At 35.8% G+C, this 24,638-nt stretch overlaps 1 long non-coding RNA gene across 1 annotated transcript; it reads right to left on the bottom strand.

The window, feature by feature from the left end:
* Nucleotides 1–17,365: 17,365 nt before the first annotated feature.
* On the bottom strand, nt 17,366–20,451 carry LOC141693202 (uncharacterized). Its single transcript, XR_012563039.1, has 2 exons — nt 19,059–20,451; nt 17,366–18,673 (listed from the first exon to the last, which is right to left on the bottom strand). It is a non-coding gene; the product is annotated as an uncharacterized LOC141693202 (long non-coding RNA).
* Between the last annotated feature and the right edge of the window lie 4,187 nt (nt 20,452–24,638).

Raw genomic sequence — 24,638 nt, 5'->3', positions numbered from 1 at the left:
GGTCAGGAATCTCTGATCCCAACAGAACCAATTGTTATTAAATCACTTCCTTCTGCACAACCAGAAACTGCTCAAGACAGAGTGCCTTCACCTCATGTGTCACCTATAATTGAACAAGTACATACTGAAGACCTATGTACAAGTGCTAAAATTGATATTCATAACTTGATTGTACATGAGGTTCTGTACTTGGAAGCTCCAGCAACTCAATTCACTCCACCAACAACACCAATTCAAGATGCTGATTTCAATGAAGATATTCCAACTACACCAATTAAGAATCTGGATGATGAAAATTAGAATTTAGGTGGGCATCAAGATTTGACTGCTTATCAGAACTTAGCCGCAGATCAGAATTTAGAGGATGATGTTGAAACCTCGATTGCCTCACATACTGCTATTCTCTCAGAGGATGCTGATACATCTGGATCTATAAGTTCTGATGCTGATAATGCTAAAACTACTAGTGAGGCTACTACTAATTTAGATGCTGATGCAGCTGGTCCATCAGGACATGCACCTCACCAAACAATTAATAAAGCGGATTTAGTCAAGAAGTTTGTTAGAGGGGAAGCACCAGTACCTTGGAGTGAAACTCCTACAGGAAAAGAGTGGACTAAGGAATGGTTCATAGTTAGTTTTGTTCCTTCTGAAAAGATTCTTGCTGAGCATCTGGCAAAAGCTGATGAAATGCTGATAAATGATGATTTTAAGGCACATCTGAGAGTTACTGCATTGAGTACTAGGCACCTTCAAGGTCTACACTCAACAACTCATGCCAAGGTGAACAAAATTCAAGAAACCTTGATCCAGTAAGATATGAATGTGAAACTTAAAAAGAACAGATTTTTCAAGCCAGCCTTTGATGGGATTGCCTATATTGAGAAAACTCAGGAGAAGCAACAAACTCAGATTGATGAAATTCTAAAGAATCAAGCTTCTCAGCAAACTCAACTCAATGCGATCCAATCCTCAATGGAATTGCTTGTCTCTCTTCTTTTACCTGCTGATTCCAAAATGGGGGAGAAAGTGATTAAGTCCAAATGCAAATCTATTCAGACACTGAAGGGAAAGGATGATGGAAATGATGACCAGGGAAACTCTGATAAGGGTAGAGGTCAAATTCAAGGCAAAGGATTTTCATTAAGTAAAGCTAGAATTACAAGTCAAGGAACAAGTTCTGATACTGGGAGAAGAATAAGTTCTGATACTGGTAAAAGGATAAGTTCTGGTGAACATCTGGAACTTGATGAAGAAATTTCAAAGGAATTATTTCTTAAAGAAAATCCAGGAATGGACTTTGAGAGTCTAAAGGAAGAAGAAGCTAGACTCAAAGCAGAAAGTGTCAAGACAAAATATAAATCTTCTGTTGTTGAAAATAAATTTCCAAAGCCTAAGGGTGTTGTGATAAAGGAAAGAACAAATTCTGAGGCAACCAAAGCCAAATCACAAGTGGAAATAGATTCAAGGTCCAAGGGCAAATAAAAAGTTGATGAACCTGTAAAGGTTTATATGCCAGTCATGGATGAAGAAATAATTGATGATGAAGATGCTAGTCTTACTCTGTTGTAAAAGAAGATTTCTCAAACAACCTCTGACATGGCTCATGTTGTTCAGAGTCAAGACTTAGTAAACTCTGATATGACAGTGAAGCAAGCAACCTCTAACATAGCTCAAGTTGACTTGATATCAGAAGTTAAAGAAAAGAAACCTCTAACATTGCTCATGTTAAACCTTCAAAGATACTCCTACCAGGATTCACCAAAGCTCAACAGACTCAACCTTTGAAGACTACAACAAGTGTTTTTGAAGCAAGAGTTGTTACAGGAAAGGAAGCAAGAGATAAATCTGGATTGGGTAGTTCTGATGAAAGAAGAGTACACAACACTACAAATAATCCAACTTCCTTAAGTAAACCAGGAGTAAGAGCAACTCCTGAAAGATTGAATCAACTTGAATCTGTACAAATGGTTTACCATTCTGTTTTGAAAGAACACATCATGTTATATTTTATGACAGATGGTAGGGTATTCCAGATTAGGAAAAATGCTATTCCATTGAAGTATTTTGAAGAACTAGAACATGTTCTATTCCTACTTCAAGTGAAAAATAGATTAATAGATGGTGCTGCAGGTTATTTAAAGTCACAAATTCAAAGACAGAAGAAGCTTTACTCTGTAAAGTCTGACAGCCCATATTGTCCCAAGTACAGAGATCACAAAGGTGATATTGTTGACATGAAGCCTAACACTGCTAAGATCATAACTACCTTTCTGGGTTATAAGGCTCTGGAATTCAATCTAGAGTCTGACAAGGCATATCTGATCAGACTTATCAGGACATAAGGAAAGCTAAGATAAATGATCTCAGAGCAGCTATTTTTCAAACTGGTGAAGATACAACTGAATTGAAAAATGCTAAAAGGAGGATGGTCAGTGAACTTGAATATGCTGAGAGATGTTTGTTGAAGAACTATCTCAGAACAACTCCTGACATCAAAGAGATCAAAAATTGAAGCCAAGTCAAAGATCTACATCAGATCTTAAAGATAGTAAACTATAAGGGCTGTAAGTTGTAGTTATCTAGTCAAAATTCTCATGCATTTGTACTTAATATTTTTGACATCATCAAATATCTGTTAAACTTGTATATTATGCTAATTTACAAGTTAGGGGAGATTGTTAGATATATTTGTGATGTCATGTCTAATATGATTTGTGTTTAGTTTTCAGTTCTTAACTAACAGGACAAATCAGTACTTAACTGGAAATCAGTACTTATACTGAAGTCAGGACTTAAGATATCAGAACTTAAGTTATCAGGAGATATTTATCAGGAGATAACATCAGGACTTAAGGAGACTTTCAGATAAGACAGGCGGCTGATTGAAAGGAAAGAAGATCAAGACAAACGCAAGAAGAAATATGCATGAAGAAGGAATTCTATGAAGAATATAATACTTGGAAGAAAAGATAACTGATTGACATATTTTAGGAAGTAGAATTATATTCGATATCAATTAGAACATTATCTTGTAACTGTGTAGTATATAAACACATACATGGGGTTTACACTATACGTGTTATCATTATCAAAATTATTATTCATTATAACCCTAGCAGCTCTCGTGATAATTTGTTCATCACTGAGAGAGGACAATTCCATATTGTAACAGAGTTTATTGTGTTGAATAAAATTTGTGTTATGTTACGTGTGTTCTTTAATTTGATTTGATTGTAGTAAACACTGTATTCAATCCCCTTCTACAGTGTGTGTGACCTAACACTCTAAAACTGCATGGAAGGATCTATCAAACAAAAGATTCAAACCTCAAATTCCTTAGATCTCTGCCAAAGGAATGGAAGCCTATGACAGTCTCATTGAGAAATTCTCAAAATTACAAGAAATTCACCTTGGATAGACTGTATGGGATTCTAAAGACTTATGAGCTTGAAATAGAGCAAGATGAGAAGCTGGAGAAAGGAAGAAAGAAGGGAGGATCCATTACATTGGTTGCTGAGCAAGAAAAGGAGAAGGAGACAAAGGTTAAAGCTGTTGAATCTGCATCAAACCATAAAGTTTATGAAGGAAAGGGAAAAGGGCTAGTAGCTGAACATGAAAGCAATCTTAGTAAAGATGACATGGATGACATAGATGAGCATCTTGCTTTTCTATCCAGGAGATTTGCCAAGCTCAAATTCAAGAAGAATTTTGGAGCAGCCAAGTCAATAGAAACATGGTTGATAAGTCCAAATTCAAATATTTCGAGTGTGGCTTGGCATGTCATTTTGCTAATGAATGCAGAAAGTCTGATTCTGGTAAAAAGAAGTTTGAGCCTGTTGATTATAAACAGAAATATTTTGAGTTGCTCAAATAAAAGGAAAGGGCTTTCATCACTCAAGAAAATGACTGGGCTGCAGATGGATTAGAAGATGATGAAGATACAAGCTATGTCAATCTAGCACTCAGTTATGGCCAAATCAGATAAAACAGAAGTTAGTTCATCCAGCATTCAGGTAATTACCACTAACCTAGCACATTTATCTAAAGTTGAGTGTAATGATGCCATAAATGACATGTCCACTGAATTACACCATCTGCGTGTTACACTCAAGTCTCTCACTAAAGAAAATACCATTCTTAAAGGGAACAATTTGTTTTTGAGTGAGAGAAACAATGTGCTAGAGACTCAATTTGTTGAGTTTGAAAAATTAAAGATAGAATGCAAGATTGCTAAAGATGAACTAACTGAATCCTTAAAGAAAGAGGAGATTTTAAGAAAGCAGCTTGAACGAGAACATGAAGTAATTAAGGCATGTAAATCATCTAGAGATGTCCATGCCCAAATTACTAAAGTTCAAGGTATAGATACCTTCTATGATGAAGCTTGGAAAAAGAGCAAGGAGAAACTAGATTCTAATTTGATAGAAGGACTTTCTACAGATGTGGATTCAACGAATGATGAATGTCATCCGTCGAAAGATCTAAAGGATCATCCATCGAGTGAGAAAAAGCCTATTAGCAAAGCTAAGCTAGCTAAACTAAATGAGAAATATAGATCAGTTTCTAAGAACTTTGTTCCAGGAGAAACAAGTCAAGTCAACAAGAACAAGAGAGTCATTCTAGGGCATCTGTCTCTCAAGCAATTGAATGACAGATTGAAGAAAATTGAAGTAAAAGCAGAATCTAAAAGGAAAAATAATAGAAATGGAAAATTAGGAATTAACAAACATAACTACACACCTGATAAATATGCACCAAGAAAAATCTGTGTTAAGTGTGGTAGTGTTGATCACTTGTCTGTTAATTACAAACTTGCTATGCCTGCTCCCATATCCGTACCACCTTCATTTCCCAGCATGCCTACAATTCCTGTTAATGTTATGCCTGCACATAATTTGAATGCACAGTTTGCTAATATGCCATTTGCTCAAAATCCTTACTATGCTACATTTAGTATGCCACAAATGTCATTTAGCATGCCATATTGGAATAACATGTTTGCACAGAATATGCCTTTCCATGTTAATCAGCCTGTGCATGATAATTCTGCAATGAGAAATGGTTTTAAGGACTCTACTAAATTGACTGAGGATGATCTCCAAATGCCTAAGTCAAATGAGGACAAGCCTAAGAAACCTAAGAAAAAGGCTAACAAAACAGGACCTAAGAAAACTTGGGTACCAAAATCAACTTTATTTGATTTTGTTGTGTGCAGGGAAACATAAAGAAACTTTGGTATTTGGATAGTGGGTGCTCAAGGCACATGACTGGAGATTCCACCCTGCTCACTGAGTTCAAGGAAAGAGGTGGCCCAAGTATCACTTTTGGAGATGACAACAAGGGTTATACTATGGGATATGGCTTGATTTCAAAGAATAATGTCATCATTGAAGAAGTTGCCCTAGTGGATGGACTCAAGCATAATTTGTATCAGCCAGCTTTGTGACAAGGGCAACTCAGTAACATTTAATTCTGAAGCCTGTGTTGTGACCAACAAGAGAAATAACAAAGTGGTTCTCACTGGAGTGAGAAAAGGGAATGTGTACTTAGCTGATTTCAACTCATCAAATGTTGAATCTATCACTTGTCTATTTAGAAAGGCAAGTCAAGATGAAAGTTGGCTATGACACAAGAAGCTGTCCCATCTTAACTTCAAGACTATGAATAAGCTAGTCAGGAAAGACTTGGTAAAAGGTATTCCTCAAGTAGAATTCTCAAAGGATGGACTATGTGATGCATGTCAGAAAGGAAAACAAATCAAGGCATCATTCAGAAAGAAGCTTGACTCAACAATTGAAGAACCTTTGCAATTAATGCACATGGATTTATTTAGACTAGTCAATATATTGTTTATATCAAGGAAAAGATACTGCCTAGTAATTGTGGATGATTTCTCAAAGTTATCTTGGATATATTTTCTAAAATCCAAAGATGAAGCTAGTGAAATCATCATCAATCACATAAGAAAAGTCAACAATCATCATGATTTCAAAGTAAGAAGAATCAGGAGTGACAATGAAACCGAGTTCAAGAATTCTATGATGAGATCATTTTACGAAGAGTATGAGATCATGCATGAATTCTCAGCAGCAAGAACCCCACAACAAAATGGTGTGGTGGAAAGGAAAAACAAATCTCTTATTGAAGCTACAAGGATAATGCTAGAAGAATCAATGTTACTAACATATTTTTAGGCTGAAGCTGTAAATACCGCATGCTACACTCAGAATATCTCTTTGGTTAATCAAGCAAAATGCATGACACCCTACCAATTATTCAAGAACAAGAAGCCAACACTGAACTTCCTTCATATCTTTGGCTGTAAATGCAATATCCTAAGTAATCAAATTGATCAGCATGGGAAGTTTGATACCAAAGCAGATGAAGGCATTTTTGTTGGATATGCAGTTGGAAAAGCATATAGAGTCTACAATCTTAAAACCAACACTGTTATGGAATCTGTACATGTTTTGTTTGATGAAAAAAAGATTGAAGGACTGCAAGATGGAGATTTCTATGAAAGCCTCAAATTTGACAATGTTGAGATGATTTGTGAAGAGAGTGATGATGAAAGTGATCAAGAACAAATATCTAAGGATAATGCAGAAAAGTCTACAATCAATGAAGCACAAAACTCAACATCCGTTGAAAGATCAAGTGCATCATCCGTTGAAAGACATACTACATCATCCGTTGAAAGGCAAACCTCAACATCCGTTGAACCATCAATAGAAATTGAGGGACAATACAGATCACAATTAGAAAGGACCCCAACTACAAGTCAAAGATCCACAAACTCAGGGGGAGTTCTTCTAATCAAAACTCTATCACACATCAAGACAACAATGAGGCCTCTTCATCTAGAGCTAATCTACCTCAACAGAAAAAATGGACTAGTGATCACCCATTTGAACTGATCATTGGTTATGCATCTTCAAGAGTGCAAACAAGAAAAGTAACTCAAGAGGAATGTCTATATAGCAGCTTTCTATCACAGAAAGAGCCTAAAAAGGTATAGGAAGCTTTGTTGAATCCTGATTGGGTTTTAGCTATGCAAGAGGAGCTAAACCAATTTAAAAGAAATAAATTATGGAAGCTGGTACCCAAGCCTAAAGGAAAGAATCCTATTGACACAAAGTGGATATTCATAAACAAGATGGATGAAAATGGCATATTAGTCAGGAACAAAGCTAGATTAGTTGCTAAGGGCTACTGTCAACAAGAAGGAATTGATTTTGATGAAACCTTTGTTCCTATTTCTAAACTTGAAGCCATCAGAATCTTCTTAGCCTATGTAGCCCATGCCAATTTCAAAGTCTATCAAATGGATGTTAAAAGTGCTTTTCTAAATGGAGATTTGGAGGAGGAAGTCTATGTCAGTCAGCAACCTGGTTTTGAAGACCCAAATTTTCCAGAATATGTCTACTATCTTTTGAAAGCACTTTATGGATTGAAGCAAACACCTAGAACCTGGTATGATACTTTGTCAAAGTTTCTTTTAGAAAATCACTTCACAAGAGGTACTGTTGACAAAAATCTTTTCTTTAGAAATGTTAATGGCTCTAGTATACTTGTTTAAATTTATGTAAATGATATTATATTTGGTTCTACAGATGAAAACTTTGTAAAAAGTTTTCCAAACTAATGCAAAGTAAATATGAAATGAGCATGATGGGAGAACTAACTTACTTTCTTGGTTTAAGAGTTACGCAAGTTAGTGATGGAATATTCATTAGTCAAACCAAATACATTTATGATCTTTTGAAGAAGTTTGACTTAATGGATTGCACATCTGCAAAAACTCCCATGGCTACTGCAACTAAACTTGAATTAAACACTACTAAAAAGTCTGTGGATATTTCAAGTTATAGAGGCATGGTTGGCTCACTTTTATATTTAACAGCCAGTAGGCCATATATAATGTTTGCTACATATCTTTGTGCTAGATTTCAGGCTGATCCTAGAGAATCTCATTTAATAGCTATTAAGAGAATTTTCAGATATCTCAAAGGAACACCAAAACTTGGCATTTGGTATCCTAGAGATTCTGGTTTTGATCTAACTGGTTATTCAGATGCAGATTATGCAGGTTGTAAAATTGACAGAAAAAGTATAAAAGGAACCTGTCAATTTCTAGGAAATAAGCTAGTATCCTGGTTCAGTAAAAAGCAAAATTTAGTTTCTACTTTTACAGCTGAAGCTGAATATATTGCTGCTGATAGTTGTTGTGCTCAAATTTTATGGATGAAAAATCAACCGTTGGACTATGGCCTACAGGTGAATAGGATTCCTATTTTCTGTGACAACAGAGGTGCCATTGCAATTATTAAAAATCCAGTACAACATTCAAGGACCAAGCACATTGACATCAAGTACCACTTTATTAGAGAGCATGTTATGAATGGTATTGTGGAACTTTATTTTGTTCCAAATGAGAAGCAACTTGCTGACATCTTTACCAAGCCACTTGATGAATCCAGCTTCACTAGGTCGGTAAGTGAGTTAGGTATGCTTAATTACTCTTAATGAATATTGATGTCTAATCATATTGAAATGTAGCCTCAAAAAAAGTTGATATTTCCTATCAAAGATAAAATTTTGGCTAAGTCAAAATTTATATCTCGACGAATGTTTATTATCCGTTCAAAATGAACATCCGTTGAATTTCATTATCCGTAGAAATATCAATAATTACTCTGGGCATATTTTTCATTATCCGTCGAATTACACTCAATCTAAGCCGTTAATTTTAAGCATCATCCGTCAAATTTACTTACAGTCTGTATGTATATTTCAGCGGATAATCTTAGAATTTTGACAGTTTTCTTTATTTTTAAAACGACTATTTTGGGCTAATTTGATTGGTTACTTTATTTACTTTTTATTTTTAGACAATTTATCTCTGAGTAAGTATAAAAGCTAATTTCATTTCTACTTTTCACTTTTATCATACTCGAGTAATTTCTCTATCTCTCTTCCTCTTCAAAGCAAATACTCTCTTTCTGCTACTAACTCCAATCACAGAAATGCCGTAGTCAAAATCATGTCCTCAACTGGGTTTATCTATGAAAAGAACAACTTTGTAGCTCTGGTGAACAAGGAAATTCCGGCATCTGAAGATCATCACAAGATGATGAACTTCATACTGAACTACAAATTGAGTTATGCCATGCTTGAGTCCCCAACCATCTACTGTGAAGTTGTCGAGGAAATTTGGACTACAGCAGTGTTCAACTCTAAGGACAAAACGATTACCTTCATTCTCAACGGTACTGAACATTGGATTAAATGTGATGCTGTTGAGAAATGCTTCAAATTGCCTGAAATAACACACTTGCTTCACACACAGACACTAATGTAAGTAATATGCTAGTTTCTATGGGCTATGCTCTTGATGCTACTAAATTAGGTGATGTTAGGAGAATGAGTCTTAGAAAAGAATGGAGTTTTCTATGTGACTAATTTATCAAAGTGTTTCTTGGCAAAATTAGCAATTTTGATGCTGTAACTTACTCACTTATTCACATGCTTTACATGCTTCTTAGTGATAAATACTTTAACTTTAGCACTTTTGTTATGTATGAGTTAGGAAGTAAATTAGGGGATATTAAGAAGAGTTCTAAGAATATTTATTATGCTAGATTCTTTATGATGCTAGCTAATTTTGTTTCTGAGAATCTCTCAATTGAGAACCCAACAAACAAGCTAGATTATTGGGTCCAAGAGAGAAAAGTTATTGTTGATCTTAACAGGTCAAATCACCACAAGGATGTTCCCCTTGTGTACATGCAAATCATGGAACAGCCTCAGGTAAGTGAGGTAACCACTTCTCAATCTATCACTTCTTTACAAATAATTGTGGCAATGGCATATGTGACTATGACCGAACAGATGCCTACCCAAGCCACAAAACCAAAAATCTCCAAATTCAAATCAAAGAAAGCCCCCTCTAGTTTCTCCCAATAGAAACTAGTTGTAAAATCCACACATAGCCAAGAGGGGAGTGTGAAGGGAAGTGAGGCTGGTGAGGGACAGGGTGAACATCAAAGAAGCCCTAAGGATAAGGATGGAGAGGTGAGTGCATCATAGCCTAGCCACACTACAGTTTCCCAATAAACAGTGGTGCTTAATAAGGATATTAGCTCATTGCTAGTTGCATCCTCCCAAAAGGATGTAACTATTAAACAAAGCTCACAGCCAAGAGCACATGCCAGAAGGTATAGGGACACAAGCTCACCCCAAACTTATATCAGAAAGAAGAAATCAAAACTCATTGGGGATACACAGGGTGCACACACTGTGCCTACTGTAGTCAAAGACTCAGTACATGCACCTTCTCAAAGTCAGGTTGACGTGGCTCCAATAAATGCGGATTCACAGCCAAAATCTTTAATTATAGAAGCACCTAACACACCAAACTTACCCATAAATTCTCTGGATATTGATATGATTCATATATCAATTCCTGATTCTCCATCTCTTACTCTCATGGAGAAGCCAAAAACTACAGCAAGTGAGCATCATCTTTTAGATGATTTGTTGGCTCACTTGCCTTTTTCTTTCTGATTCTACTAAGAATGTTGTGCAAAATCTAAAATCAATCACCACAAATTCTATAGTAGTCTTTACTCCAAACTCTGTCATTTCCACTATCTCGACGAATATTTTTCATCTGTCTACTAGTGACTGTATCTCGACGGATGTGCTTAACAACAGTCATCCGTTGAAACTTTCAAATACTATTTCGACGGATGTTTCTTATCTGTTGAATATCACTACACCACTCCAAATTTTAACTTTAGTTACAAGTACAGATGATCTAGTGGTTATACAGTCACTCTTAGGATTGAGGGAAGGGAGTGAACAGAGTGAGAGGTTGAGTTGCTCTCAGGCAAAAGGAGAGGAAATGAGTGAAACTCTGCAAGCTATTTCTTCCAACTTGGCAAAAGTGAGTGAGTGGAGTCCCACCTTAGTAGGTGAAGGTGAGGGTGGGAAGCCAAGGGGAGTCCTTGATGCAAGAAAAGATAGAACATGAGAGAAAAGCAGGTACATGGGAGAGGAGGGTGGAAACCATTGCTAGTGAGTCAATGAATGTCAGTGATGTAAAAAAAGAGACTGTTTCAGCAAGAATATCAAGTTGTGCTAGATTTTATCTCTTTAGATGCCGAGACATTTACTCATCCTGTTCCAACATATCAAATTTTGGCTGGACAAGGCAATGAGGAGGCTGAGAAGATACTCAACTTGGTGCACACTACTGCTTCTATGCAAAGGGCTAAAGATGCCATCACAGCCATGCCACCCGCAGCTGATGATGATGTTGATTATGGAACTGGTGGTTCTGAGGATATTTTTAGGGATGAAGATGATGATGAAGAAGAGTTCATAGATATAGGGGGAGAAGCAGGCCCTAGCTCAAGATCAAACATGCCATCTTGGGTGTTTTCGAAAACATGTGATGAGCATCATTTCAAATCCACTATGTCTCACATCATTCAACAAACTCAGACAGCTCTTCAAACTACTATAAATGTCAACAACAAGAGACTTCTAAAAGCACACCTAAACTCACTCCAACTACATCAAATTCAATCTCTCAAACAAAATCTGGATGTCACTGAGCTGAAGATAGAAATTGATCAAGTCAAGAAGGATGTTACTGAGAGACTGGATGCTAAGTTTCCCAACACAACCTTCATTGACATCAACAGACAACTAAGAAAAAATTCCGATCTAGCCAGCAAGATGGACTCCTTGGACAAAAGACTCAAAACTTATAACTCAAATTTATCTACATCAATCCCAACAAACTTAGCTACTTCAGAAACTGGTGGCTGCACGAACTTCTTCCTCTACTCAACTTGATGCTAATAAAAAGGGGGAGATAGACTCAATTGTTTCGGTTAGCCAAGGGGTGTCAACAAGTGAGGGGGAGAAAGTGCTAAACATTCAAGTCAGTAAAGTAATTGTGCTAACAATTGCTTTCCCTAAACCATCAGTCTTGGACAAAATTGATCTAATAAAAATAGCAGCTGCTAAGTTGGAATCAAATGAGAAATCTAAAAAGCTTGATGTTGCAGCAGTTGAGCAAGAGCTAGATGCAGAATGGAGGAAGCTTGATGAAAATATCAAGAAAAAATTTGGTCCAATTGAGAAGAAAGACAAGGTCTTTTCTCACTTCTGCAAATTGAGACAAATTTCAGCCAATGAAATGAGCCTAGGGAACATAAAAAGGGGTCAACCCTCATCAATCAAGTCTCCAAAGGCCAGTGTGATCTTTCAACCAAAAAGGAATTATCTAAAGAATTCAGACAAAAAAACCATTGGTCCTATCTTATGAAACCCCTAGGCTAGATGAAAAGAAGCTGCTTGCAAGGTCTATTTCCTTATCCAAAGATCCCAGAGACATAGTGTCAAAGAACAGAATTGCTAAGATCTACAGGAATGGTAAACTAATCTGTGTAGTGGCTGGACATCCAAAGTTTGCAGAGGCCAAGAAAGAAGAAAAGGTGAGGCTTAAAAAACAACAAATGCAAGCTGCTTTAGAAGCCAAGAACCTAGTCAAGATGCCTGCATCCACATAAGTTAGATTGCCTTCTGTGACAATTAAAAATCTGGATGAAGGAAAGAAGGAAGAACCAAAGCAACCAAAGAGGAAGTTTAGATACAAGATCCATGCAAAGAGGAAGATATATTTCAACGATGATAAGGAGGACTACATGCATGTCAAATCTACAACTTCAAGTCAACCAGCCATACCTACAATGAAGGAGGTTGAATTCAAGTTTAATCCCAACATCACCTTTCATGGTGAACCTGTGATTCCCAAGGATGAACCTATAGATTGGGACAGCTTGCCTCTTCCTGATCTAAATCTTCCAATCTTTTCCAAACAAAGGAAGACAAAAGAAAGAGTAGTCAAAATAGTTAAGCCTGTCAAGCTTAAATCCAAGCAAGTGGCCATACCCAAACCTAATGTCAAGAAAGGAGATCAACTTTATATATGTGACATCAAAGAATTTTCTGACATAAATCTCTATCTGGATGAGCTAGAAGAAGTTAGATCTATTGATGCCTACAAGCACCTTCCAGAGAGACTAGTCTTCAGGTACAAGGGTGGCAAAGAGATGACATGGCCACTTCACAGAATTCTCAATGAAGGCTATTCCACTCTAGTAACCATCTTCTCTGCAATCAAGAAAATTTTTGAATTCAACATAGTTGCCAAGAAAATGGTAATAAACAAGTTTGAGGAGATAATGAATAGCTGGAGAGGACCAAATGCACTCCCAAGAGTATTGACAATTCCTTTCACTAGAGATAGGGTGCATTTGAGGCCATACAGGATTATGGAGTTCAAGGATGAAAAATACATAAAAGATCCTTCATATTGGAAGACCAGCTAAAGATTGCAAGCAATGAAACTCTCAAGGAAATACAAGAAAAGCCGGATCTGACAAATGAGGATGAATCAGAATTTTTCGGACAACTCCAATATCAGATTGAAGAGAATGATGTGAAATTGGGAAAAAAGTCAAGGCCATCAAGGGAATGATCTAAATTTGCTCAGTCTAGAAGAGCACCTTGAAAATGATCTGTAAGACACTCTATAAATCTTTCTTTATAAGATTTTTAATAATCTGCATCACTTGTAATTTTAATTCTACTTTATCTCATTCTGTATTCATAGAGTGTTTCGTTATCATCAAGTTTCTCTTAATTTATGGCTACAATTCCGGTAGACATAAATTGGGGGAGATTGTTAGGAATATGTTGTGTACTTGATGATAACTTGAACAAAACACTTAGTAGACTTTAGTTAAGTGAAATTGTAGCTTTCAACAGATGATCAATTCAACATCCATTGAAAGAGTAGCTTATGTACAATAAGATTAGAAGCACATTTCTGTATACTTAAATGGCTTAGTGATCTAAATGTTAAAGAATGTTTAAGTCATGTTGTCTACTAGATTGATATGCAAGATAGGATGGTTGATTGTAAATATCAGATGCCTTGTAATCTTGTATAAATGAAATGGAGTCAAATGCCAAGAAGACAGTCTCAGCGGATGATTCACAAAGTTTCAACGCATGATCAACATAAGTCTCAACGGATGATCAACCTGAGTTTCAACGGATGATCAACCAAAGTACCAAAGTTTCAATGGATGATCAGATTCAATAAAGCAAATGATAGTGACTTAACAGTCACATGCATTGATTGTATGCAAATGGAATGTGGTAGCCTAATTCAGGTTTTAGAGAACAAAAGAAGCATTTCCATTTCCATGCTACACAAAAGATATTCAAAGATACTGGAAAGAGAAGTGTAGCAGCATGTAATTAGACTAGAAATAGTTTGTCTTATTATCTTGTCTTTTTATCATGTGACTTGGTGATATATAAACCAAGGGTAGCAAGTTGAAAAGTATCCAAGTTAGTAAGCAATTTACCAGAGAAATAGGTAAGGCAAAATCTGTAAAGAATTTCTCAGTTCTTATTTTTTAACTTGTGAGCAGCTGTGTATACTTTGCAATACAGAGTTCTCTACTTAATATATATATATATATATATATATATATATATATATATATCTGGTGGAAAAGTTTAATCCACCAGAAATTTTTTAAATACTTGTATATATTTACTTTGTGCTTTGATTTCAATATTACTTTCATTCTGCACCATTGCTAAATCAAACACTGATATATATATTTACAAAAGAACAGTTCTTAAAATTGAAAAGGAGCCAAAATTATGTTCAACCTTCCTTCTGTAATTCTTGTTTAGATTGTTTGGGAATAACAGGACCTCAATCATAGAGAAACCTATGCCACATTTAGGTTTTCCACTTTTCACTTCTCTAACAGTCATCCCCAGATCCCTGGTCTCTCCATCAATGTGGAAGTAGTCATCCAACTCAACTTCAAAGTAATTATCATCTCTGAGCTTTACATGTTGGCATTCAGACTTGGCGATTCCGGGATCCAAATACACAAATTGGTTGATACTTTCTTCCTCAGTAATACCAACAGAAGTCTCAACGGGTACGTGAAATCTATAGAAGAATTTCTTCTTACATAAATAATAGATAAGATAAGCTATGTAAGTTGTATAAGGTGGCTAAAGGTTTTACTCTAACCACAAAAGTAGATTACTTTGAAACATATGCTCCAGTTGTGAAAATGACAAAAGTTAGAGTTGTTCTAGCCTTGGCAGCCAAATATAATTGGCATATCCATCATATGGATGTCAATAATGCATTTCTTCATGGTGTTTTAGCTGAAAAAATTTATATGAAATTACCTCCCGGGTTTAAATGTTTATCTACTTCTGGTATTCATTTCCCTCCCGGTGTAGAATTGGTATGTCGATTGCGGAAGTTTATATATGTGTTGGAATTAAAACTAATATTTGAACACAGACACAATATTTGTATATATGTTAACAGGGAAAACAAATGATGGATCTTATCCCATACATTAAATCTAGTGCATGCAAATTATATATATGCTGACTACTACTGAATGGATGCTAAAAACCAGCAACTACATTCCTACTTTGACTCCACTACTCCCACACTCCTGAAAACTCTAAACAACAAAATGACCAAGTCTAATACATTACAACAGACTGATTACAATTTTTATCTTAAAATAAAACAATCAAACAATTAAATAAAGACAATCCTTAAATAATAGGTTTAAGATTATTCCAATAATCACCCCTATAATCTTAAACTTATTAAGCACTTCTCTTCATCTCTTCACATGTGATGCACTTCTCACCACCATCAATTTTGATGTACATCTCATCAAAAAAAACTTTGGAGCACTTCTCTCCTGGTGCATATAATCACCCACACTTCTAAAATAAAATTTCTTTTATGGCCACTTGTGCCATGATATCTTTCTCATTCTTTTCACCGCTCATGTTCCTCCCTAATTTTTGTTCTTGCTTCTCTTTTTGTCCCATACTTCTCTCTCAAGCAAGCTTTCATCTTGATACCTCATTCAATATAGATGGAGAATTTTTTTTGATGTCATTTGAAATCACAAGCCGTTTAGATCTATGCTCTGATGCCAAGTGTAGGAAATTAAAAACTAATAATTGAACACAAACACAATATTTGTATATATGTTAACGGGGAAAAACAAATGATGGATCTTATCCCATATATTAAAGCTAGTACATGCAAATTATATATAGGCTGACTACTATTGAATGGATGCTAAAAACTAGCAACTACATTCCTACTTTGACTCCACTACTCCTACACTCGTGAAAACTCTAAACAACCAAATGACCAAGTCCTGTGCATTACAACAGACTGATTATAATGTTTATTTTAAAATAAAACAATCAAACAGTTAAATAAAGACAATACTGAAATAATAAGTTTAAGATTATTCCAAAAATATGGACTTAAGCAGTCTTCTCGTGTCTGGAATAAGAAACTGGAAGAAGCTCTACTGGAATTTGATGTTCTACAAGCAACCTGTGATCACAGTCTTTTCACTCTCAAGCATGGTACCCAATTCGTGGTGGTTATAGTGTACGTGGACGATATTTTGCTCCAGCTAAGCAACACAATGATGAGGCTGTTAACTCCACATGTGTCAAGGATGTTGAGGTGGCAAGTTAGTTAGTGAATAGACAGCATGTCCAAGTTTGTTAATCTATATGTATCCTCTATTCAAACTGTTTACTTACTGGTTAAGATATAGTTCCAGATTGGTCACTGTGATCTCTTCTTCTTCTTCAATATGTAAAAATCATATATTCTTAATTCCATTAATAGAGATATAGATAAACTTCATATTGTTTAGTTTAAAATTATGTTATGATGTAAACTAGCTATCTCATATATAAGTTCTCGACTCCTTAAAGCAGTTCTTACTTACCTAGCTTGGGTCGGAGCTCAATCATAGAGAAACCTATGCCACATTTAGGTTTTCCACTTTTCACTTCTCTAACAGTCATTTCTAGATCCCTGGTCTCTCCATCAGTGTGGAAGTAGTCACCCAACTCAACTTCAAAGTAATTATCATCTCTGAGTTTTACATATTGGCATTCGGACTTGGCAATTCTAGGGTCTAAATACACAAATTGGTTGATACTTTCTTCCTCAGTAATACCAACAGAAGTCTCTAAGGGTATGTGAAATCCATATCAGAGCTTATTCTTACGTAAATAGTAGATAAGATAAGCTGTGTAAGTTGTATTAGATGACAACTTAAAAGTGCTTATCATCTCCTTAATTTTAAGCCACACCACGTGACCAAGCACGGGAATCCTACAATTTGTTTTATGTTTGATCAATTACAAAGCATTACATATATATGAACACCATAAAAGTATATAAAAAGAATTTAAACTTAAAAGATTTTGCACCGTGTCTTAGGATCCCAATAGCCTGTGTCGAGATATGTAACAGAGAGCTTTCCAGGAGGTGTACTCAACCATCTTTTTCCAGTCCATTTGTCTAATAAATAAGACACTTTATGGCAATTGGAAATCGGCAAGGTTAATATCAATTTAGAAAGAGTAGGAAAGCATGACATTATATGTATAACATAACTGTGAATCAACTTTTAATGAACTACAAATTATCAATTTTGTTTAATTGATTCGCAGCTGTCATCATCACCTTTAATCAATTCAAAACAAAATTTCAGAAATAATAATTAATGGAAGAAATCAAACAGTCAATAAAACTATTAAAAAATAAGATAAGTAAACAAACCTTGTGGGAAGTAAACGGGAACCAATGTAAGAAGTAGAAACAATTCATTAATAAAATTATAAAGAGATTTAAGTGATTCATCATCGCCAACGGCTTATACATGATCGGGAGGAATGAAAGAATCCTAAACGACGTCAGAATCAGCAACTGACCGGAACATTTTTGAAGAAATTTACTCAAGATAAAAGTTCTAAGAGAAAATGATTCTCTTTGTATTGATCCTTTTCTCTTATGAAAAACTTGCAAAATGAACTAAATATATACAGAACTGTTTAATTCTATCATTGGTGTTTGTCAACTAATGAGACAAAGAACCATCCTACTTTCTAGCACATATTAAGGTTAAAGGCTGTTATGAAAAATGACAGAACATCACTGTAAATAGACAAAGAAGGCTAACAACTAGAAGTCCACACTACATTACAGAAGTACAATTGAACTATTTTCTACAGCCCCCCTCAAGTTGGACCTGGGGTAGCAGGAACAAGTCCTATCTTGAACGAAAAAAACCTGTGCGCGCCTTCTCCCAAGGGTCTTGTCATAATATCCGCAAGTAGCAGAGAAGATTTGATGTAGATGGTAGAAATGAACCCTTCTTCAAGTTATTCTCTAACGTAGTGACAATCCAGGTTCAAATGTTTAGTTCTCTCGTGAAATACTGGATATTGTGCTATGTGATGAGCGGCTTTATTATCAAAAAATAAAGGAATGGGCTTAGGAATAGAAACCAACATATCTTTGAGAATTCCATCCAACCAAACCAATTCACCAGCAGTGTGTGACATGTTTCTGTATTCAGACTCTGTAGATGTCTTCGAAATAGTCTTTTATTTCTTAGTCTTCCATGAGATGAGATGAGGCTTTCACCAAGGAAGGTACAATATCATGTAATAGAGCGGCCACTGTAGGCACATGTTCCCCAATCTGCATCACAAAAACATGTAAGGTGCAAATCTGAAGTGGCTGAATAAAATAACCCCCAATCACTAGTTCCCTTTAAATAACTGATCACGTGTAAAACAGCTTGTAAATGCGGTATTCTGGGTGTTTGCATAAATTGACTAAGATGTTGTACTAAATATGAAATGTCTAGCCATGTCAAATTCAGATACAACAATCTTCATATAATTCTTCCATATTGTTCAGGATCTTTTAACAGCCCTCCTCTATCAGTAGAGAGTCTAAGTCCGGGAAATTTGCTTGCTTTATAGTTATTCAAACCTGTAGCTTCCACCAAATCATGAATATATTTTCTTTTTTTAACATTATTCCTTGAAAACGTCTAGATACCTCAATTCCCAGAAAGTACCTCATTAGTCCCAAATCCTTGATGATGAAAGCTTTGTCAAGTTGCCGTTTCAACACTGCTATACAATTCTCATCATCACCGGTGATGATTAAATCATCTACATAGACCACCACCACAATTGTCTTCCCATTTTGAACTTTAATAAAAAGGCAGTAGTCTCTTTTGGATTGTGTCATCCCAAAATTCTTTAAATAATTAGATAATTCCAGATTTCATTCTCTTGATGCCTGTCTGATTTCATATATGCTCCTTTTTAGTTTGCATACTTGTCCTGTTTTAGCTTTTGTGTATCCTTCTGGTGGTATCATATACACCTCCTCCTCCAAGAAACCATGTAAAAAAGCATTGTTGATTTCCAATTGGTGTAGATTCCAATCTCGTGAGCTTGCGAGAGCTATAAGACTTCTTACGGTGGTGAATTTTGCCACAGGTGATAAGGTCTCCTTATAATCTTTCCTTTCGATTTGTTTATCTCCCCTTGCCACAACTTTTGCTTTCAACCTGTCAACCTCACCATTTCGCTTATACTTAGTCTTAAATACCCATTTGTTGGTTATCGCTTTCTTCCCCCTTGGTAAATAAGTTAATTCTCAACTTTCATTTTCTTCAAGTGCTCTTTGCTCTTTATCCATAGCATCCACCCACTCTGAGTCTTTACTTGCCTCTCTATAGGTACATGGTTCTTTTATTTTAAAAACGTTATTAAGTGAACACATATACTCTTCAGAATCAGTACTGGTATCAATTTCATTCAGCCCAATTTTTTTTCATGTTTGACTATTTTTGTGATTTATGTTGTGTGTTTCTTCTCTCTTTTTTCTTGAATTTAAGCTTATTTTGATCCTCATCATCTGCCAACCGCTCCTCCTTTTTCTCTTCCCACTCATCCATTTCGTTATCTCCCCAGTTTGAATATCTGTTCTCATGAGTTATCCTCATGCAACATATTATTGACCTAGTCTGTTGGGCTTCCGTTTTCTCCATGTGCCAAGCCCATTTCTCTTCTTGCAGCCTCCTTCATTATTGGGCCCGTCCATGTAGTCATGTCATGTATAATCTAATCCCAACATTAGCCCCTGATTTAACAAATTTTATTCAAAAATTTGTTAAATCTTTCAATCATCCTTTTTATTTTTAGTCATTTGTTGCTTCTTCTCTTTCTTGAAGCAAACATAAAGCCTCATTAGTTCCCGCACTATTAACTTTCCCATACATATCAAATAAGTCTTTTCATTTATCAACATTTCTTAATCTCAATCCATCCTTTCATTTTTCTATACATCTTCTTCCCAGCATCACTTTATCTTTACTTCTTCCTACTTCATTTTCTCAATCTCGCACACCTTCTCCCATGGCTAAGAAAAACAGCAAGCCCTCTTCTTCCCATAATGCTGACACAGATGATTTAACCATTCCTTTATCCGATTGGATCCCTACCGAGATACTTGAATATCATGATAAGAAGCCGAGCAGTTTGAAGAAGGAAAAGATTGAAGAGGCCAAACTCCTCTTTCGTCGTGATGTTGTCGCCGTGATGCCTAATTCAAATGAACTCGCAGATTGGTATAAGAAGAATTGGGTCTGCTTTTATTATTACCCCTTTGAAATTGGAATGGTGTTCCCGTTCCCAAAGCTCGTTGCTGACGTTCTTGTTATCCTCGAGATTGTGCCTGGTCAGCTCATGCCATCTGCATGGAGGACCCTTGCATACTTGGAGGCTATCGAGACCAAACATAACTTGAAGATCGATGTTAATGTTGTCAAGTATTTGTATGGTCTCAAGAAATATGGGGGATGTCGTTATTATTTCTCCAATGATTTGAAAGGAGACCCCTTGGTCTTGAATAATGACAATGTGAATGACAGGGGCTGGAAGCTTGACTATTTCTTTATCGACAAGACCTCATTGGGAGAAGAGGATGATTATCTCCTTGAGCATTGGAATACCAAAGGTAACTCTCTATCTACTATCTTTCGTTTCTAATTCTATCTTATCATTTGTCATATATCGTTAATTCTCAAACGAAAGCATCTTGTTGATCTTTGTTTTGCTTCCCTTATTTCATAGTTCGTGCGATTTGATATTTTTTTTATTTGCATGCATTATATTGTTTTTGCCTTTGCATTGCTTTATTTTCCATTTTCATGAGTCTGTTGGATTTGCTTTATGCAGATCCCGAGTTTACCTTTGGCGAGAAGCATGTTGAGACAAAATTCATTGTTGAAAAAATCCTTGCCCTGCCCATTGCTGACAGATTGTGGCCAAATTGCCTTCATAGGCCAATTCGTAATGCGGGACTTGTAGATGTTGATGACTTTGTTTTGAAGATGAAGAAGTCTAAGGGAAAAGTTGAAATTGATGATAGTGATAAGGTCATTCCTGCTGGATTTTTAAACGCAGCGGGGCGTGGCAAAACACTTTTACACATACAAAATCCAAATAAAAGCATATAAATCGTGAATAAAAATTCGAGGGATCGAATCTAACCTTTAAAAATAATTCGGAGACAACGATCAGAGATCCTTAGCAGTTGCTCCTCAAGTGTGAAGCACTCCACCGGTATCCACCAAGAAAACGATGTTAAGGAGGAGGAAGGAGGTGGAGAGAATTGGGTTTTCCAAACTTTTTGGGTTTTCGGGTTCGATGTGGGTTAGAATAAAATAGGGTCTATAATAGTGTATTTATAGGCAAAATTTTCAGCTGAAATTTTCCCATAAATATTATTATTATTATCCCATTTATTATTCTCATTAATAATTAAAACACCTTTTAATCATTAATCCTTTTTCTAAACACTTTAGAAATAATTCTCTCTCTCGATTTAATTTCCAAAAATTAAATCCTTTAATTACTAATATTAAGAACTTTTCTTAATTAATTTATAATCAATTAAATCTCATTTAATCAATTATTAAATTTGCCAATTAATTATTTATTTCATAAATAAATAATTATTAGCCATTATTAATTAATTCCTCCACCATTAAATCATTCTCTTTTTATGGTGTGACCCTGTAGGTTCAATATTAAGCCGGTAGTAGATATAAATAATAATAAAACTATTTTATCATTATTTATATAAATTCTCTAATTTTTTAAATATGATTAATTAATTAATCACATTTATTCTACATCGTGAGTGATGCTTCTCAACATATCGCGACTATCCGGATAATATGAATTCACTGCTTAGAATACCAAGAACCTGTCAGTGAATAGTTACCGTACAATAAACTCCTTCTACCCTACAATGTCCCGATTAAATACAAGGCATGGATCTCGTGTCAAGCCTATCTAATTCAATCACTTTGCTTACCATTTTCTATGCGCAGTTCTATGCAAATTAGAAACTCCTTTCTAATTTCATTTACTCTGGCCAGAGATTCCTGAACTAGCATAAGTGGATCAGCCTTGAACATTCACTTCCTTCACTGGAAGGGGTAGATCCTTTATTGATCATACACTATCTTCGTGTACAAATTCCTATATCCAGAAGAGCCCTAATAATTGTCCCTGGAGACTAAGAACTAAACCAAAACATAGTTCAGTGTACACAAGATGACTATGATGACCTCAAGTCTAAGGATACTTGTACAACTATCACTAGGTGAACAACTGCTGACACGTGAGTGAACTCCATCAGTTGTTCAGCTGTGCGAGTCATGTTCAGTGAAATTATTCTATAATAAGCACCTACATACTAGCTATAGTGTCACCACACAAATGTCTATGAGAACAGACATCCTTCATAATGAAGCAAGCATAGTATGTACCGATCTTTGCGGATTATTAATTACCAATTAGTAATCCTATGACCAGGAACTATTTAAGTTTAGAGTTATCATCTTTTTAGGTCTCACTATTATGATCTCATCATAATCCATAAAAAGCTTTACTCTAAACTATGGTATATCTTATTTAAACACTTAAATAGATAAAGCCCGTAATAAAAACAAAACAAGTCTTTTATTAATATCAATAAAATCAAAACAGATTACATAAAAGTTATTCCTAAATCCTCATACATGATTGGACTTAGGACATATTCCTTTCAATCTCCCACTTGTACTAAAGCCAATCACTCTGGTATCTAATACCCATCCTGTCATTATGACGATCAAAGTGACTTTCATAAAGTAGCTTTGTGAGTGGGGCTGCTATGTTGTTATGTGTGTCAACTCTAATTCAATACAATACAAGAAATGTTACCGCGCTCCCACTAACCCTTTTGTAGATGCATGGTTCATCTACGTTTTTGATAAAATCAAACTCTTTCATTGTCTCATCAAAACGAATGTTCCATCTTTCGAGAAGCCTGCTTTAAACCACATATGGTTCGCAGCAGCTTACACACTAGGTTTTCATTTCTTTTGGAAAGAAAACCATCTGGCCATCTGTCAAATTTCATAGTCGTAGTAAGCAGCATTCGCAAGCAAAATCCGAACTTATTTTAACAGGGCTACAGGTAAAAAGTTTCATCAAAGTCAATCCATTGCCTTTGTTTGAATTCTTTTACCACAAGCCTGGACTTATAGGTCTCCACCTGGTCATCTGCTATAATCTATCTTTTGTATACCATATACATAGATTCCATTCTGGATTTCATGGCACTATGCCATTTCTCTGAGTCAACACTACTCATAGCCTCATTATAGGTCACAGGGTCGTCATCATCAATGATCGACAACTCATTGTCATTCTCAATGACAAGGCCATATTACCTCTCAGGTTGGCGAGACACTCTCCCTGACCTATGAATGGGCTGTTCCACAAAAGGTTGTTCAGTCAGAACAGGTGTTTCCACTTGATCCGTAGTAGTTTGTGCTTTTTGAACTTTATCAAGTCCAATTTTGCTCCCACTGTTTCCTTCAAGGATAAACTCCTTTTCCAAGAAGGTAGCATGTCTGGAGACAAACACCCGATGATCGGTGTAAAAGTAATACCCTAAAGTCTCTTTAGGATATCCCACAAAACTACATTTTAAGGATCGATATTCCAGCTTATCTGGGTCAACTTTCTTGACATAAGCTGGACATCCCCAAATCTTAACGTGTTTAAGACTCGGTTTCCTTTCTTTCCATATCTCATACGAAGTTTGAGGAACAGATTTTGGAAGGCACCATATTCAGTAAATATGCTGAGGTTTACAATGCATAACCCCATAGGAATACTGGAAGATTTGCATAGCTCATCATGGACTGAACTATGTCTAACAAAGTTCAATTTCTCCTTTCAGATACCAATCTAGAGGAGTCCACTGGGAGACTATACCATTTACTTTGAGATAATCTAGAAACACTCCATTACAGTATTCACCACCTCGATCTGATCGAAGAGTTATAATACTATGTTTGGTTGTTTCTCCACTTCATACTTATAATCTTTGAACTTTTCAAAGGCCTCAGACTTGTGTTTCATTAAACACATATCCGCATCTAGATCTATCATCTATGAAAGTAATGAAGTATGAAAATCCACCCATGGCATGCGTAGACATTGGTCCACATACATCTGTATGTACCATTCCTAGCAAATTTGCAGCCCTCTCTCCATGTCTACTAAATGGAGACTGCAGCGAC

Source organism: Apium graveolens, chromosome 10 (genome assembly GCF_009905375.1).
Source record: "Apium graveolens cultivar Ventura chromosome 10, ASM990537v1, whole genome shotgun sequence".
Taxonomy (NCBI): Eukaryota; Viridiplantae; Streptophyta; class Magnoliopsida; order Apiales; family Apiaceae; genus Apium; species Apium graveolens.
Note: the sequence above shows the minus strand (reverse complement) of the source record. Positions and strands in the feature narration are given on the sequence as shown.